The following is a 15,258-nucleotide window of genomic DNA, read 5'->3' on the forward strand; positions in this document are numbered from 1 at the left end:
TGTATTGTGTGTATTTCAACTAGTAGTGTGTGTATTTATACTATATTATTGTGTGTATTTCAGGGTAATGTATTGTGTGTATTTATACTATATTATTGTGTGTATTTATACTATATTATGGTGACCACTGGAGAGACGGGTGACAGCCGGAATGTAGACGGCTGGTTCTCCCAGTCCCAGTGTTTTATTTAGCTGCCAGGGGCAGGTGGGCAACCCTTAGTGTTTTATTTACCTGCCAGGGGCAGGTGGGCAACCCTTAGTGTTTTATTTAGCTGCCAGGGGCAGGTGGGCGACCCTTAGTGTTTTATTTAGCTGCCAGGGGCAGGTGGGCAACCCTTAGTGTTTTATTTAGCTGCCAGGGGAAGGTGGGCAACCCTTAGTGTTTTATTTAGCTGCCAGGGGATTCATTTACCTGCCAGCAGAGCCGTAAGCCAACACAAAGTGACTTGATTAGCTGTCATTTCTCCCAAAAAGAGGTTACAAGTCAGCTGTGGTCTACTACTATAACAGCTGATCTGTTTGGTCTGTGTGTGTCTGTTAGCATGCAGGTGGACGTGAAGCTGATAGACCTGGATGAAACCAGCTCCTCGCCACTCGCCCACTCGCCACTCGCCCACTCGCCCTACACACTTGCCCTCGATATGCGTGTTCACGCGAGGCTGCGCCATATTAAGTGTCGTCTGAAACCAAGCAGCCTTGAGTGGAAGTGGCTTATAAAGCCCTCAAGAGCGAGTCTGTGCCGATCTAGACTCGATTGCCTTGTGCAGCCCTGCTCTCTGTCCGCATGGAAACCGCCACCTACAAATGGAAGTACCACCACAAATAAATGATAAATAAACTCCTCCTAAACAATCTTCATCTGATGCAGAATAGACAACGCTCTAACTGATGTTCACAAGGGCTCTTTATTTACCCCACCGTGAAAAGCTATAAATGAAACCACACAAACAAAACAACTTTTAACAATGATTTATAAACACCATGGATGTATATGACATGTCATTTTTGACAGTCACGCTGTATTTCCTTTTTCCATATTAATGAAATCCACATGTCACACAAACGTACACGATGCAATGCAATATAACTGTACAAACAAAATAACAGGTAACACAATTGCATGATGGTAACCATGGCAACGAATGGTGTCTGTTTCCTGTTTCTGCACAAGGAGGGCGAGTGTATTTCCAAACTGTTTTTTATACCCAGGACCCTAATCAAGGGAACTTGATTCAGCTGGAGGGGCACTTCCTGACGAGGGAACCTCCCGAGAGCACTTCAAGTCAAGCGACTGGTTTCAGAAAGGGCCACGGGGAGAACATACAGTCTTCATCATGGCCCCTGAAGAGCCCCAGGAAGTCAGGAACCTGATGGATCAGAGTGCCCTGCTCACTACAGGTAAGATGCACGCACGCACGCAACACACACACACACGCACGCACACACACACACACACACACACACACACACACACACACACACACACACACACAGGAGATGTTTATTGTTTATACATTTTGAAAACTTTAAAAATGGCACATTCCGTAAATATGAAAATGTCTAGCAGGGGGAGTGTTTACTGGGTAGGTACCCTCACATGTTCTCCCCGTGTCCCCTAGGGTAGGTACCCTCACATGTTCTCCCCGTGTCCTCTAGGGTAGGTACCCTCACATGTTCTCCCCGTGTCCCCTAGGGTAGGTACCCTCACATGTTCTCCCCGTGTCCCCTAGGGTAGGTACCCTCACATGTTCTCCCCGTGTCCCCTAGGGTAGGTACCCTCACATGTTCTCCCCGTGTCCCCTAGGGTAGGTACCCTCACATGTTCTCCCCGTGTCCCCTAGGGTAGGTACCCTCACATGTTCTCCCCGTGTCCCCTAGGGTAGGTACCCTCACATGTTCTCCCCGTGTCCCCTAGGGTAGGTACCCTCACATGTTCTCCCCGTGTCCTCTAGGGTAGATACCCTGACATGTTCTCCCCAAAAACATGCAGTAATCCTGGTCTCTAAACTACCTCCCCCTGGCCAGTCACATACATGGAATGCAGAGAGACTGCATATAGATATATATAGAAGACAGAGTAGAAATAAAAATATGTGTGTGTGTGTGTGTGTGTGTGTGTGTGTGTGGGGGGGGGGGGGTATGTAGGGAAAGCCAGTTTGAAAAGGTGGGTTTTGAGTGTGCTTTTGGACATTTCGGCTTACAAGACACTCACAAAATTGTACATACATAATGATACATATACACAAATAGACAGTTACTCATGGATACATCGTTCTCCAACGTAACTGACCATGCCTTCTCTACGAATTTTCTTAAAACAAAAACTTCATTACTGAACAACCAATTTAACATAAAACATTCAGACAAATCTGGGTACTTATCCTGAATTCTTTCAAATAAAGAGTTTCTTAAATCATGGTATAGTGGACAATAGAATACAACATGAAACTCATCCTCTACAACTCCCAGGTCACAAAGAGCACACAGTCGCTGCTCCTCAGGAATGCCAGTATATCTGCCAACCTCAACTGCCAGAGGTAAAGCACCAGATCTTAACTGGGCACAGAGGGACCTCTGTCCCCCCCCCCCCGAACCTCAAATGACGTCACATTGTAGGCTCTACAGCGCCGAACCGACTTTTATTCGGCTCTAAAATAAGAGTATGAATCGGCCCTAAGGTTCAGTCATGTAGTCCTCTTTGAATTGAATATAACTTCTTAATTTAGCTTTTTTCACAATGTCCACCCTCCATTTCTGCTGATGTAACTTAGACAGTTTATATTTGACTGTATTAATGTTACAATGAAGGTTATTTAAAACGTATATGTTTAAATCAGAAAGTGAGAAAATTGAGGAGACCTCTCTTATCCACGGATGATTACATATTTTATTCCAATTAAATATAATTTTCGTAATGCTCCTTTCCTGGCAGTTGGATAAAGCGATTCCATAATCTGATCATTTCACATCTCTGCCTTGTCAGGCAGCTTTCCCAACCTGTGTCACCTTCAATGGCCAACTTAGTGGTATACTTAATACTTATTATTAATTAATAATACTTAGTGGTATACTTATGCACCCCGAGAAAACACCTCAAAGCTCTACTCTGAATGATTTTACATTCGGTAGCCTCCTCAAAGCCCCTCACACCTGCTGCATAAAACTAAATGGAAGAAACCATGGTGTCATAAAGCTTGGTAAATGTATCAAAACCTAAATCAGGGCAAATTTTATTTTACTTAATATGGCACCTAATGCTCTACCTGTTGAGTCAGCCAATACATTCCTTCCCTCAGAGAAACTCATAGATTCATTAAAAACAAAACCTAAGTATTTGTATGAGGGGGAATAAGTCATTGACCCGAACATGAAACTATGGTTACAAATCTTTGAATATATATTCTTTCACAGCAAACATTTTTAACTCAAATATTTGCCTCTGGTGGACAATATTTTCAGATGGGGGTCGTTTTCTTTCTTCAGAAAAGCGTCAGGATTGATTTTCAGGACATTATTTTGGTCTAATGTGCTCTCAGGTCTCCATGGGTTTAACAACGGTATGTGCACCGTGCTTCTTCAGATGCTGCTGGAGGCCATCGATGTTCTGAAACCAGAGGTGTGGCGCAGAGAAGCAGCTGCTGGAGGCCATCGATGTTCTGAAACCAGAGGTGTGGCGCATAGAAGGTACATTCATTTAACTCTGAGTTGTCATGGCAGATTATATGATAATGCCACTGCACTGCCGCTGTTTGGTCTGTGAGTATAGTTCATTATGCATCCTATGAGCCTTTTACTAAGAGGAGGCATAATGAACGATACTCACAGACCAAACAGCTGCAGTGCAGTGGTATTATCCTGTAATCTTTGATTAAGAAAGGAAAGAGGCCGCACAGCTCGTAGTCACGATGCTATAAACTTTATTAATCCAACGTTTCTGCAAGCAGGATGCCTTCTTCAGGGTATGAAGAAGGCATCATGTTTGCCGAAACGTTGGATTAATAAAGTTATTAATTACTACTACTACTATAATATTAGTAATAAAACTTTATTTGTATAGCACCTATATATTTCATGACATGAAAATGATGGCAGTAATGCAATACACTGAGGACATGAATAACAACAAATAATTTAAAAGTTCAACTAAAAGCAGTGTAGTGTAGAAGTGAGTCTTGAGCTGTGCTTTAAAAGTGTCTACAGAGGCTGCCTGTGGAAGGTACAGTGTTATTAAACTACAGAGGCTGCCTGTCGAAGGTACAGTGTTATTAAACAACAGAGGCTGCCTGTCGAAGGTACAGTGTTATTAAACTACAGAGGCTGCCTGTCGAAGGTACAGTGTTATTAAACTACAGGGGCTGCCTGTCGAAGGTACAGTGTTAATAAACTACAGAGGCTGCCTGTCGAAGGTACATTGTTATTAAACTACAGAGGCTGCCTGTCGAAGGTACAGTGTTATTAAACTACAGAGGCTGCCTGTCGAAGGTACAGTGTTATTAAACTACAGAGGTTGCCTGTCGAAGGTACAGTGTTATTAAACTACAGAGGCTGGCGTCGAAGGTACATCTGATTAAGACGACCCCCATTTTTCAAGACTCATTTGTGGAAAAAGAACATTGAATGTCAAATAGTCTAGTCCCTGATTATAATACTTAGGCCTTTGAATTCCTTTCGGAACATAGGCCATTGATGAGTCGTTTCCACCCTCGTCTGTCTTGCGCCATCCTCTCCAGCTGTTTCCACGTCAGTCCCTTCTGCTTTACATCTAGCTCCGTGCTCCTTCTCCAGGTGTTTTTGGGTCTCCCTCTGCTCCGTTTTCCTTGTGGGTTCCACGTTAGTGCCTGTTTAGTTATTGCTGTGTTGTTTTTTCTTAGTGTGTGACCAATCCAGCTCCACTTTCTCCTTATCAGCTGTATCTCTATTGTTTCTTGTTTGGTGCGTTATAATACGACCCAGTTATTTCCATTAGGAAAAAAACATTATTTCAGACCAATATGATATGTGATTTCAGTATCTACTATGTTCTATCTGTTCTTAACTAATATTCTGCTCTCTCCTGTTCAAGGGGTAATGGAGTGGAACATGATTGCAGTGTGAGTGGAGCCAAACAAACCAGAGATGAGAGCTCAGCCCAGCATGAATTGATAGTCAGGTTTTCTCCAGGCTAGCAGAAAAATGGCGACAGCTGAATGTCCAGGGGTCTAAGTCCACCATGGTTATTTTATTTATTTTCCTGAGCACAGAGCATGATTTGAATCATTTTATATAGGAGCATGCAGCACATATTTCACCACATATGAGTGTGACGATGCAGTGAGCCTCGTCACACTCATTCAGCCAAACTTTAGGCCATAATTGTCGTACTCGTTCAGTGCTAACCTTAAACATTAGCACTTTGGTGGACTTAAAGTCTGCTACAGCTCAGGAAGACGTCCAGATTGAAACACACCACACACCACACATTATAACTGAAATGTATCATTGTTACAGCTTGTGAACCAAACATGTTTATGGTTAACAAATATTATGTTATATTATTATTATACAAATGTAGAATCTATGATCCTATGTCCTAGGATAGGTGGTGGTGTAGCAAAGATTAGGCACAACATTTGGAATAGAATTATACCGTTTTATATTCTGTGCTTTATTGTTGCTACACTGCCTGTCTTTGGTTTAGGGTTAGGGTTAGATAGGGTTATTGTTGCTAGACTCAAAAACGAAATTACGTTTCTCCTAGTGTCTTTTTAACTAGGAGAAACGTGATTTCGTTTTTTTCTGCTGCTACAGTTGGGAAGAATGACAAAATAAAGCAATCAATCAATCATTGCACTGAATTATTGTTACATATTCCTGTAAATGTTTTGGAAATGCATTGGTAAAAATGTGTGGGAATCCTGCGACACGATCATAGTGCCCTTAAATTATTTGATCTGTGCTTATTACTACAGTCGAGTGCTGATGTTTTATTGTGTATCTTTGTTTTATCCAGTGTTTTATTGTCCACTAATTGTCAGTAGATTAGTGTAATGCTTTTTTTAACTTGTAGTCAGCTCAGTGAATGAACTGGTTGGTGGTGACGTGTAATATTTCACCACTACACCCATAGGTGTCCCTGACAGACTTATCAAAGTTCCTCTCCACCTGTAAACAAGAAAGTGCTCCTTGGCGTTGCTGAAATGGTGAATATTTTCAGCTCCATCCATAGTTTTAAAGAATTAAATGTTTCTTCTGTATTCTCTTTTTTTGATAGCTAGAGTCTGGTGTTCATAAGAAAATAATAACATGCTTCTTTCTCTGTTGGTGTCAACAAGCAGCCTAAATTACAATGGGTTCAATCTATGAATTAACCTTCAGGAATGAAATAATGTAACTATAATTCATGGGTTAATTATTATCCATTTAAGTTTTTTCACGGTACATTATGTGGTCTGTTATATTGTAGGCCTATAGTTATTTTAACCCTATTTTCAAATATAACTTTCCTCATCAACTCTACAAAAGGCATCAGGGGAAATGGTTATAGAGCTGTTACTGATTTTGTCCACTTGAGGGCGTCAGAGACCCTATTTTCCTTTGAGGGACAAAGGCCGTTGAATAAGAACAGAACTCAGAACTTTGCAAGGGTGATAATGAATATAATGCTTTATGAAAACAATAGCAATCTCTAGCAGTCACTTTGGGACAAATAACATTTATTTCCCCTCAAAACTATTTAAATAGGGTTAGGGTTAGGGTTAACCCTAACCCTAACCCTAACCCTAGGCCGCACACGCAGTCACGCACACACGTACACACAGGTACAACCCAGCCCACGGCCCCGCCCCTACTTGAATAGTATGTCACTCCATTCATCCATCCTGTTTTAGGAGCCTTGGTTCCAAGTCCAGCAGACTTAGGAACAGCTTCTTCCCCTCCACTGTCATCTACCTAAACTCCTCATCCACTCCTTTCCCTCCCCCAGTGCCAGCCCCCCCTCCCCCAACCCAGACTCATCCTAGTCTGTAACACTATGTGGACTCATGCGATATGGCCACTGGACTTGTGGAATATGGTCTCTGGACCTTAGTTTAGCACTGGGCCACGTGCAATAAGGGCTACGTGCAATATGGACAGATCATGTTTTTCTTCTTCCTCTCTTATCTTATTTATTACTTATTTAAATGACTACTGCTCAGTTCATTACTACTGTAATTAATGTATCCTCCTTGCTGACATGTTTGCACTATTGGTGAGATGCGAAAATACTTTTCGCTGTGCTGTACTTGTACTGTACATTGACAATAAATTGAATCTCATCTCTCATCTCGTCAGCCAATCACATCGCGTCGTTCTCCGCACGTGACCTGCCCCGCGTCATTTTGATTGAATGATTGAAAGCATTTGTGTCGGCGTCTTATCACGGCCAGGAGGAGGAGGACCGACCATGTTGAATGAATCCTTTTCCACTCACGTCGGCAGGTTAACATTACAAAACACAACAGCCAAAACCCAAAACCATCCCTGACGGACCAGCGGCGGACCCCCTGGCTGTAGCCATTTAAACCCTGTGCTAACCGTACCTGCTACTGGTAAAGGATTTATCATTTTAGAAGGGCTTTCATAAATGGTGGATTTATTGCGTGGTTTGACAGAGGAACTGTTTTAAGTTGTTTTTTGTTTTGAGAGAAAGGTAGGAACTGTGGAACATTTAGGAGTGAGCCTCTTGAGTTGTGTGAATTTAATCATTTCGTTTGGTTTGTATGTAGAAGGTTGCTGTGAAATGTAAGGTATTTAAACCAAATGTGTTGGAAAAAGTAACCTTTCAGTTGTGTTGACACACTGACGCCACACAGCTGAGTCAAATGACTAATTGGCATCACCAGTGCAATGGGATGAATCTAGAGTTGTAATGCATGCCGTCCATTGACAGCCCATTGATCCACATTGAATTTACAATCTGCTTGTATTAAACAATACTAAACTCCCCAACGTTGCAGCTGTAGGGCAAGCTTGAATTATAGCCTACTCTCAATCTGCAAAGCAAATTTGTTTCATAAAAATACACCGCAGACGTGTTGTAAGTGACGTTGAGCTACTGGAAGCGCTTGTTTTTAATTAATGGGTAGTGCTGCTGCCTCCTGCATTGTGACAATTCGAAACAGGTGGTAGGCATGGCTGTTCAGTGACTTCCAAAAGTACTCGACATTACTTGTAATTTGTATTTTAAATTGCTTTCTAGAAGCGGATAAGCTATTGACTCTACAGACTATTGTGCATAGGGTTACATTTTGATATTGCACTTTTAAATATTCTTTAAAGGATCCCTGGTTAAAGACAAATAGGCCTATGCCTTAAGACATTATACTTAACCCTCTATAACAAATCTTAAAATGGAAACTATTTTATTTCTTTCATAAATAAATAATCTTTCACTTTCACTGCTCCTGTTGCAAGTTGATTATGTCATGTCCATATGGTCTATCCCTATGGAATGCATACCGTCTGCTAATAAAAAACAGCTTAATACTTCCTAAGATTAATATAAGCATCAAAGCAATATTTTAAATACTTTTTTATGCATTCCATGGCGCTGGACCACACATGGACATCATCAACCTGCAACGGGAACAGTTCCTATGGAGTAAAATATTCTCTATTTATGAAAGAAATAATATATTGAAGGTGTTATGTTACAGAAGGTTTATTTTTACATTTTAGTTTTAGATGTCTTAAGGAATATTTGTCTTATGTTTCTATTACTGTGAGTGATATGGTCAGCTTCTGATGTCTTTCTTTCTAGATGTGGATGGAGATGACCATAGATGCCCTGGTCTCCTGTGTCCCCATGTCTGAGTGGCCTCCAGGCCGACCACCCCATCCTGGCTGCTAAGATGTCCATGTGAAGGTCACCAGGGTTCTGAGTGGCCTCCAGGCCGACCACCCCATCCTGGCTGCTAAGATGTCCATGTGGACATTATGAGTGTTTGTATAGAGAGAAGCATGGCTGAAGAGCTTTGCATATCAGTCGTTTCTTGCTGCTGCCAAAGTCAAATTGTGATATCTGTAGTGTTTAGTACATGGCCGCTTATGAGATGTAGATATAAGTACACCTGACTGGTGGAAATAGCCTTGTGATACATACTGGGTGTGCTCTTTGGTCCTTCACAAAACAAAAAAACTAAAGTAAACAAAATGCCACAAACTCACTAAAAGCTGCACAAAATCACACAAATCAAGGGATGTCCGACAGTCCGTGTCAAACTCCTAATTGCCGATATCAACAGATATATATATATATATATATATATATATATATATAGGCTTTTTCCAGTGGTGGAAACATAACTCAAATGTTTTACTTAAATAAAAGTAGGCTATAAATACTGCAATATAGAAATACTCCGTTACAAGTAAATTCAACATGTACTCGAGTACAAAGGTTTTGGTATAAAAATTTACTTAAAATACCAAAAGTAATTATTAATAATTACTCATGCAAAATGTCTCATCTAAAATGATCTAATCTCTCATCTCAAGTTTTCAAATGTATAAAAATCATTTGAAAATAGCAGATCTACAAGCTCACATGTGTCTTATTGTATTGTGAGCTTGTAGATGTTTTTAATGTAAAAAAATTAAATAAAGTAAAATTAAGGGTTAGGGTTATTAATTTTTAATGCCTTTATCGGCCGATAATATCGGACATCCCTAACAAAAAAATATATCAAATGTGTCAATACATTTCAAAGTGCCACTAAAACTTCACCAATAAATAAAAAAACATCCACAAGTTCCATAAATTAAATGCCACAAAGGTTTGACAAACGTGCCGAAAAAATGAAGAAATTACAAAAAATACGTTTCATAAACATCTTCTGCCGTATGTCCATAGAACAAGCCAGTACAGTGTGTCATTGTCTAGGTCACCTAAGCCACGATCACCATTCGGTGGCCGGTATTTGGGGCAAATGGTCATTACGTGTTCCACAGTCTGTAGTGGATCCTCGCATTCACAGTGGGCACTGTCCGAGATGTCCCACTTCTGCTTTGAGGGTTGTCCACTCCTTGCAGGGGAGGTGCTGGCAAAGAACATATTTGGGGTCCTCAATGTATTCCACTGGTCCCTCTGTCTTGCCTTCACCCAGGATGCCTTGGAGGTGTCAGCTGGTGTTGTGTGGAGCAGTTCTTGGGCCTGTGTTGGCAAAGGGGCACCGTGACTTGAGGCACGTGTGCTGTGGCAAAGGGTGCCGTGACTTGGTGTGTGTGTGTGTGTGTGTTGTGGCAAAGGGCACCGTGACTTGAGGCACGTGTGCTGTGGTGTCTCTGATGACCTTGTGGAGGAGATGGCTGGGATTCACTCAGCTGTGCCTTCCCGGTGAGGGCCAGCGTGGCTGCTTCTCGTCTGACCTCTGTTGGAGTGATCCCAGCGAGAGCAGGCAGTTTGTTTGGGGTGGCCCATCCTGTGTTGAGGGCAGCATCCAGCTTCTTGACATGAGAGCTACGGCTCCAGACTGGGGAACAGTACTCTGGTCGTCTGCATAGCCATACTACATTGATGTTGTTGCAGGGAGGTCGTGGATGTAGCTGTTGAACAGCAGTTACTGGTGTGGAACCGAAAAGCTTCACAAACATGCCAAAAATTTCTAGTTTTTAATCTAGTTTATTTTCAAATAAAATTAGTTTTTACTTCTGTTTTGTGAAGCAACTTTGGGTACCTTGAAAAGTGCTATATAAATTGTATGTATTATAAAAAAAAACGCAATTGTCGCCACACAGACATCACAAATTCCTATTGGCAGCAGCAACAAGTGAGTGATGTGCAAAGCTCTTCAGCCATTCATAGACTATAACCACCATGTCTTCCTTCCAGATGCTGAGAGGCTCAACCGGAGCCCCTACAGGTGGATATCTGCGGCTCTCACTGTCCATGGACGAATCTGCATGGGGGGCTCTGAAGGCGGCTCAAAGTAAGAAACCACTTAGACTTTTCTATTACTGTGAGTGTTATGGTCGGCTTCTGTTTTAAATGTTCTCTATACATTTTGTGTATGATGTGAAAGGACGCAATGTACGTAAATCTGGCTCTTGGTCACTTTAATTAATCTTTCGTTCTTTCTTCCTTAGGGTGGATGGGTCGTGGTAGACGTCGTGGAAGGACAGAGATCCGTTTCAAAGCTTCCCTCCCGGAGGACTTCTGCTGTGAGTAGGAATATTTCTTGTTGGGATGGATATCTGTTGTACTGTTATGGTATGAAGTATAGCATGGCAGTATGATGCCTCCTAGTGGCACTGTGGTTGAATGTCTGTCAGCTCTCCAAGCTAATCAAAGTCTTAATGACACTTTTGTTAACCACTTCAACCCCAGCATCTCTATTCTGGGGGGAACGTTCAGCCAAATTAGCAGATCTACAAGCTCACACTGCGTTGCAACGTGTTGTGAGCTTGTAGATCTGCTATTTTTGGCAAATCAATTTGTGTAGAGTGAAATCGGAGCATATACCAAATGCTCTCTTTAAAGGTCTGTTTTATCAAATCTATAGAGCGTTTAAGTGGTTCTGAATATGCAGCTCAACAAAAGCTAATTTGGTCTTTATTTCTTTCTTTCTTAGGACGGAGATCTGTGTAGATGCCGGAGGACTTCAGACCTGGGCCTGCCCGGTGAGGAACCGCACAGTAAGAACCACTCTAGGCCTTTCATGATTATGAGGTTTCTTTTTACTGGACGATTATTGTCGCTTAAATAAATTGCAATTAAATATTTAAGTGTGGCCCGGATGGTTAGCTCAACTGTCTGGGCACCTAGGCTGCCAAGCCAGCCGGATGGCGTGCTGCGGGTTCGACTCCCGACGGCCTTTGCCGCGTGTCACTCCCCATCTCTTTCCCCCTTTCCTGTCTATAGTGGAGGATATTAAGTCAATATTTCATGAGAATCGTTCACTTTATGGTACAAACACCAAAATTGGCACACGAGTGCTTCGGAACCTACTCTCTCAGAAAAGTACGTTGTCCACTTGAAAAAACAAAATGGACACCATTTTTCAAGATGGCCGCCAAATTAAAAAGGCCATTTGTGGCGGTTCTGGACAACCGTGGGTCCGACCGACTCGAGACCGGGCACTGCACTCCCTGTGGGTGTGTGGAACGTGTGTGTCGAATTTGAAGTCGGTGGGGCGAACGGTTCTCGAGTTACGTGGATTACAGACGTACACACACACAGAATTTGTGCAATTAGCAGATCTAGGAATTTCAACAATTTAGGCAGTTATCACATACTTTATACAGAGTGACTTACAGTAAGCAACAACGACACATAGTAATACATCAAATTCATAAACAATTGTCATCAAGAATAAGAAGTAATCTAAGAACCTAACAGTAGACTATTGGCAGCAACAACAAGGGAGTGATGTGCGAAGCTCTTCAGCCGTTCATAGATGATAACCGCTATGTCTTTCTTCCAGATGTACTGCAGGTCTCCCGCTGTCCAGGAATCTGCATTCCTCTGAAGACGACTCAAAGTAAGAGACCCTGTTAGGCCTGTCAAAAAGAACCCTAACTTAAACGTTTATTACTTTAAGTGATATGTTTAGCTTCTGTTTAAATGTTCTCTATAAATAAAAGTTTGATGTACTAGGATGTATATATGTTGTGACAGGATAGAATATATATCTGGCTCTTGGTCACTCTAATCAATCTTTCTTTGTTAGGATGAAGATCGCGGTGGATGTCGCTGGAACGCCGTTGCTGGACAGGGGGCGCACACACATACACACACACACATACACACACACATACACACACACACGGAAAGGCTAATTTGGTGTGTTTTTTTCTTTGTTAGAATGGAGATATTGATAGACGAGCTGATGTTCCCTGGACAGAGATCCGTTCCAAAGGCCCCCCCCCCTGGGGGCTTCCTCAGAGGACTCTGATGAGCTGTGAGTAGGAACAGTTCTTGCTTGTTTCTGAGGATGGATAACTGCTTTTGTTCTGTTATGGCACGAAGAATGCCATTTACAGTAATCCAAATGTTTTAAATATTTTATGGTAAATCTAAATGACTCCGCACAATAGTTTGAGAGTCAATATCTCATCTGCTTTTAGAAGCACTTGAATACAAATTACAAAAGATGTTGAGGACTGTACATGTGTTGATGCCTCCTAGTGGCACTGTGGTTGAATGTCTGTCAGCTTTCCAAGCTAATCAAAGTCTTAATGACACTTTTGTAACCACTTTAACCCCAGCATCCCTATTCTGGGGGAGCGTTCAGCAAAAATAGCAGATCTACAAGCTCGCACTGCGTTGCAACATGTTGTGAGCTTGTAGAGCTAATGGTTTCTTTCTCTCTCTCTCAGGATGGAGATCATAGTAGACACAGCTGGAGCCTCTAGAGATGGAGATCTGCAGGTCTGTCCATGGATGGATGGGAGGACGGAGGACGGAGATCTGGGTAGACGCTGGAGGACTTCGGACCTGGGCCTGCCTGGTGAGGAACTAGGGATGTCAGGGGTTAACCGGTTAACCGGTTAGCCGACCGTTAAGAAACATCCGGATATTTTTATCAGCTTTTAACGGTTAATTTGCATAATAATAAATGCGTCTTCTGATCTTAAATCCCTTTATTTTAGATCGTTTTTAGTAATGGTACAACATAAACATTACAGAGACTGTAGTTGTCACTGTACAATACTTTAAAACAGTTGTCATGTTGCACACATGCCTAAAATTGCTATTTGCGCCGCCCAGCTTGTCGCACTCCAGGCTACATGAACAGCGCTCGGGCTCAATGTCCCCGTTCTCTGTTGTACTTCAATGGCTAGTTGGCTACAAGTTACAACGGTAGCTTTGCGGTAGTCAAAATGTAAGCGAGTGACAGCGAGACGAGATGAACACATGTCGACCGTATCAATGCAGAGACCTACATTATTAAATCCATTATTGGCCATTTGGCCTGGAGGGAGAACGTTTTCAGCCGCCGCTGCCGCTTCCTCCTCCTTCTCCTCCTATCCGTCTCCACACTGGCACGGCTTACGGCTATCAAAAGTTAGCCATGTGCTATCGATGTTTGAGGGTTTTCTCGTCAGCGAAAAGTCAACAAACGGAACACGGTGACATGCATGCTGATCTTCCTTAATAATAAAAAAAGGCTTAGCCCATGCGTCCAGTGGCTTTATAGGTATAGGTTGCTCGGATCTGGACTGGATTTATTTATGTTTTGTTGGACTAGAACCGGCGGACCTCTGTACTGTAGACGCGCAGATGCATGCATCATGCAGATGCGATGCGTTGTTTATTGATGATTAAGCCAGAAGCCTACAACAATTTATTTATATTGTTAAATGTTGCTTTTTTGTTTGTCTTTTATAAAAGGAGCATAAATAAATGTATGCCATTCGTCTACCAACTTTAATTATGTAGCCTGCTATACATGCATATTACATTTGGGGTAGCCTATTAAAAAAAGAAAAAAATCAACCACTATCCGTTAATGAACCGGTTAATCCTAACGGGTAACCGGTTGGGAAACTATCCGTTACTGACATCCCTATGAGGAACTCAACGGTACGAACCGCTTTAGGGTTAGGGCTTTTTTAGGCTTCATAAAAAGCCAATAATCGTCCGTTGCCGATAATTGGTCGATCCCTATTCTTAAACGTTACTGTAAGTGCATGTGTATGTTGTGACAGGACACGCACACACAGCAAAGCTAATTTGTGGTGTGTCTCTTTCGTTCTTTGTTAGAATGGAGATCTCAGCCGATGCCCGAGATCCGAAGCTTTCCCCGGGTGTTTCCGCTGAGGACTTCTGGGTCGCTGGGAGGCTCGGACGGAGCTGGAAGGTTCGGTAGACGCCACTGGAACCCGTTTAGGCCTGTCAGAATCTAAGGTTTTATAATGGCCGATTTAATTGTCGTCATACTAACATTCTAAATAAAACTTTGGCTTTTGTAGGCTTTGTAAACAAAAAGCTGCACATGGCATAATTCAATAACTTTATACACTAAAAAAGAAGTAAATTACAAAGTGACACATTTAGAGCTTGTAGAGCCTCGGTACCGGCTAGACGCCGTATCGGTGCGGCACAGGTGGGGGTCTTTCTCTTGACGCTGTCAGGTGTTGTTTAAAGGACAGTGTTCTGTCCAGCTTCACCGCAAGATATGATGGGGAGGAATGGGACTGTAAAAATATACAAATGACACCACTGCTATCACCGAAGAGCACACCCTAATTGATCACGTCTAGGAATTTCAACAATTTAGGCAGTTATCACATACTTTA

The 15,258-nt window shown here is 42.2% G+C and overlaps 1 long non-coding RNA gene across 1 annotated transcript; it reads left to right on the forward strand.

Moving 5' to 3' along the window:
• Positions 1-11,588: 11,588 nt before the first annotated feature.
• LOC310865922 lies at positions 11,589-12,880 on the forward strand. Its single transcript, XR_014569853.1, has 3 exons — positions 11,589-11,652; positions 12,441-12,497; positions 12,687-12,880. It is a non-coding gene; the product is annotated as an uncharacterized lncRNA (long non-coding RNA).
• Positions 12,881-15,258: the final 2,378 nt, after the last annotated feature.

The sequence above is a fragment of the Protomyctophum parallelum genome (genome assembly GCF_964188405.1).
Source record: "Protomyctophum parallelum genome assembly, chromosome: 1".
NCBI lineage: Eukaryota > Metazoa > Chordata > Actinopteri > Myctophiformes > Myctophidae > Protomyctophum > Protomyctophum parallelum.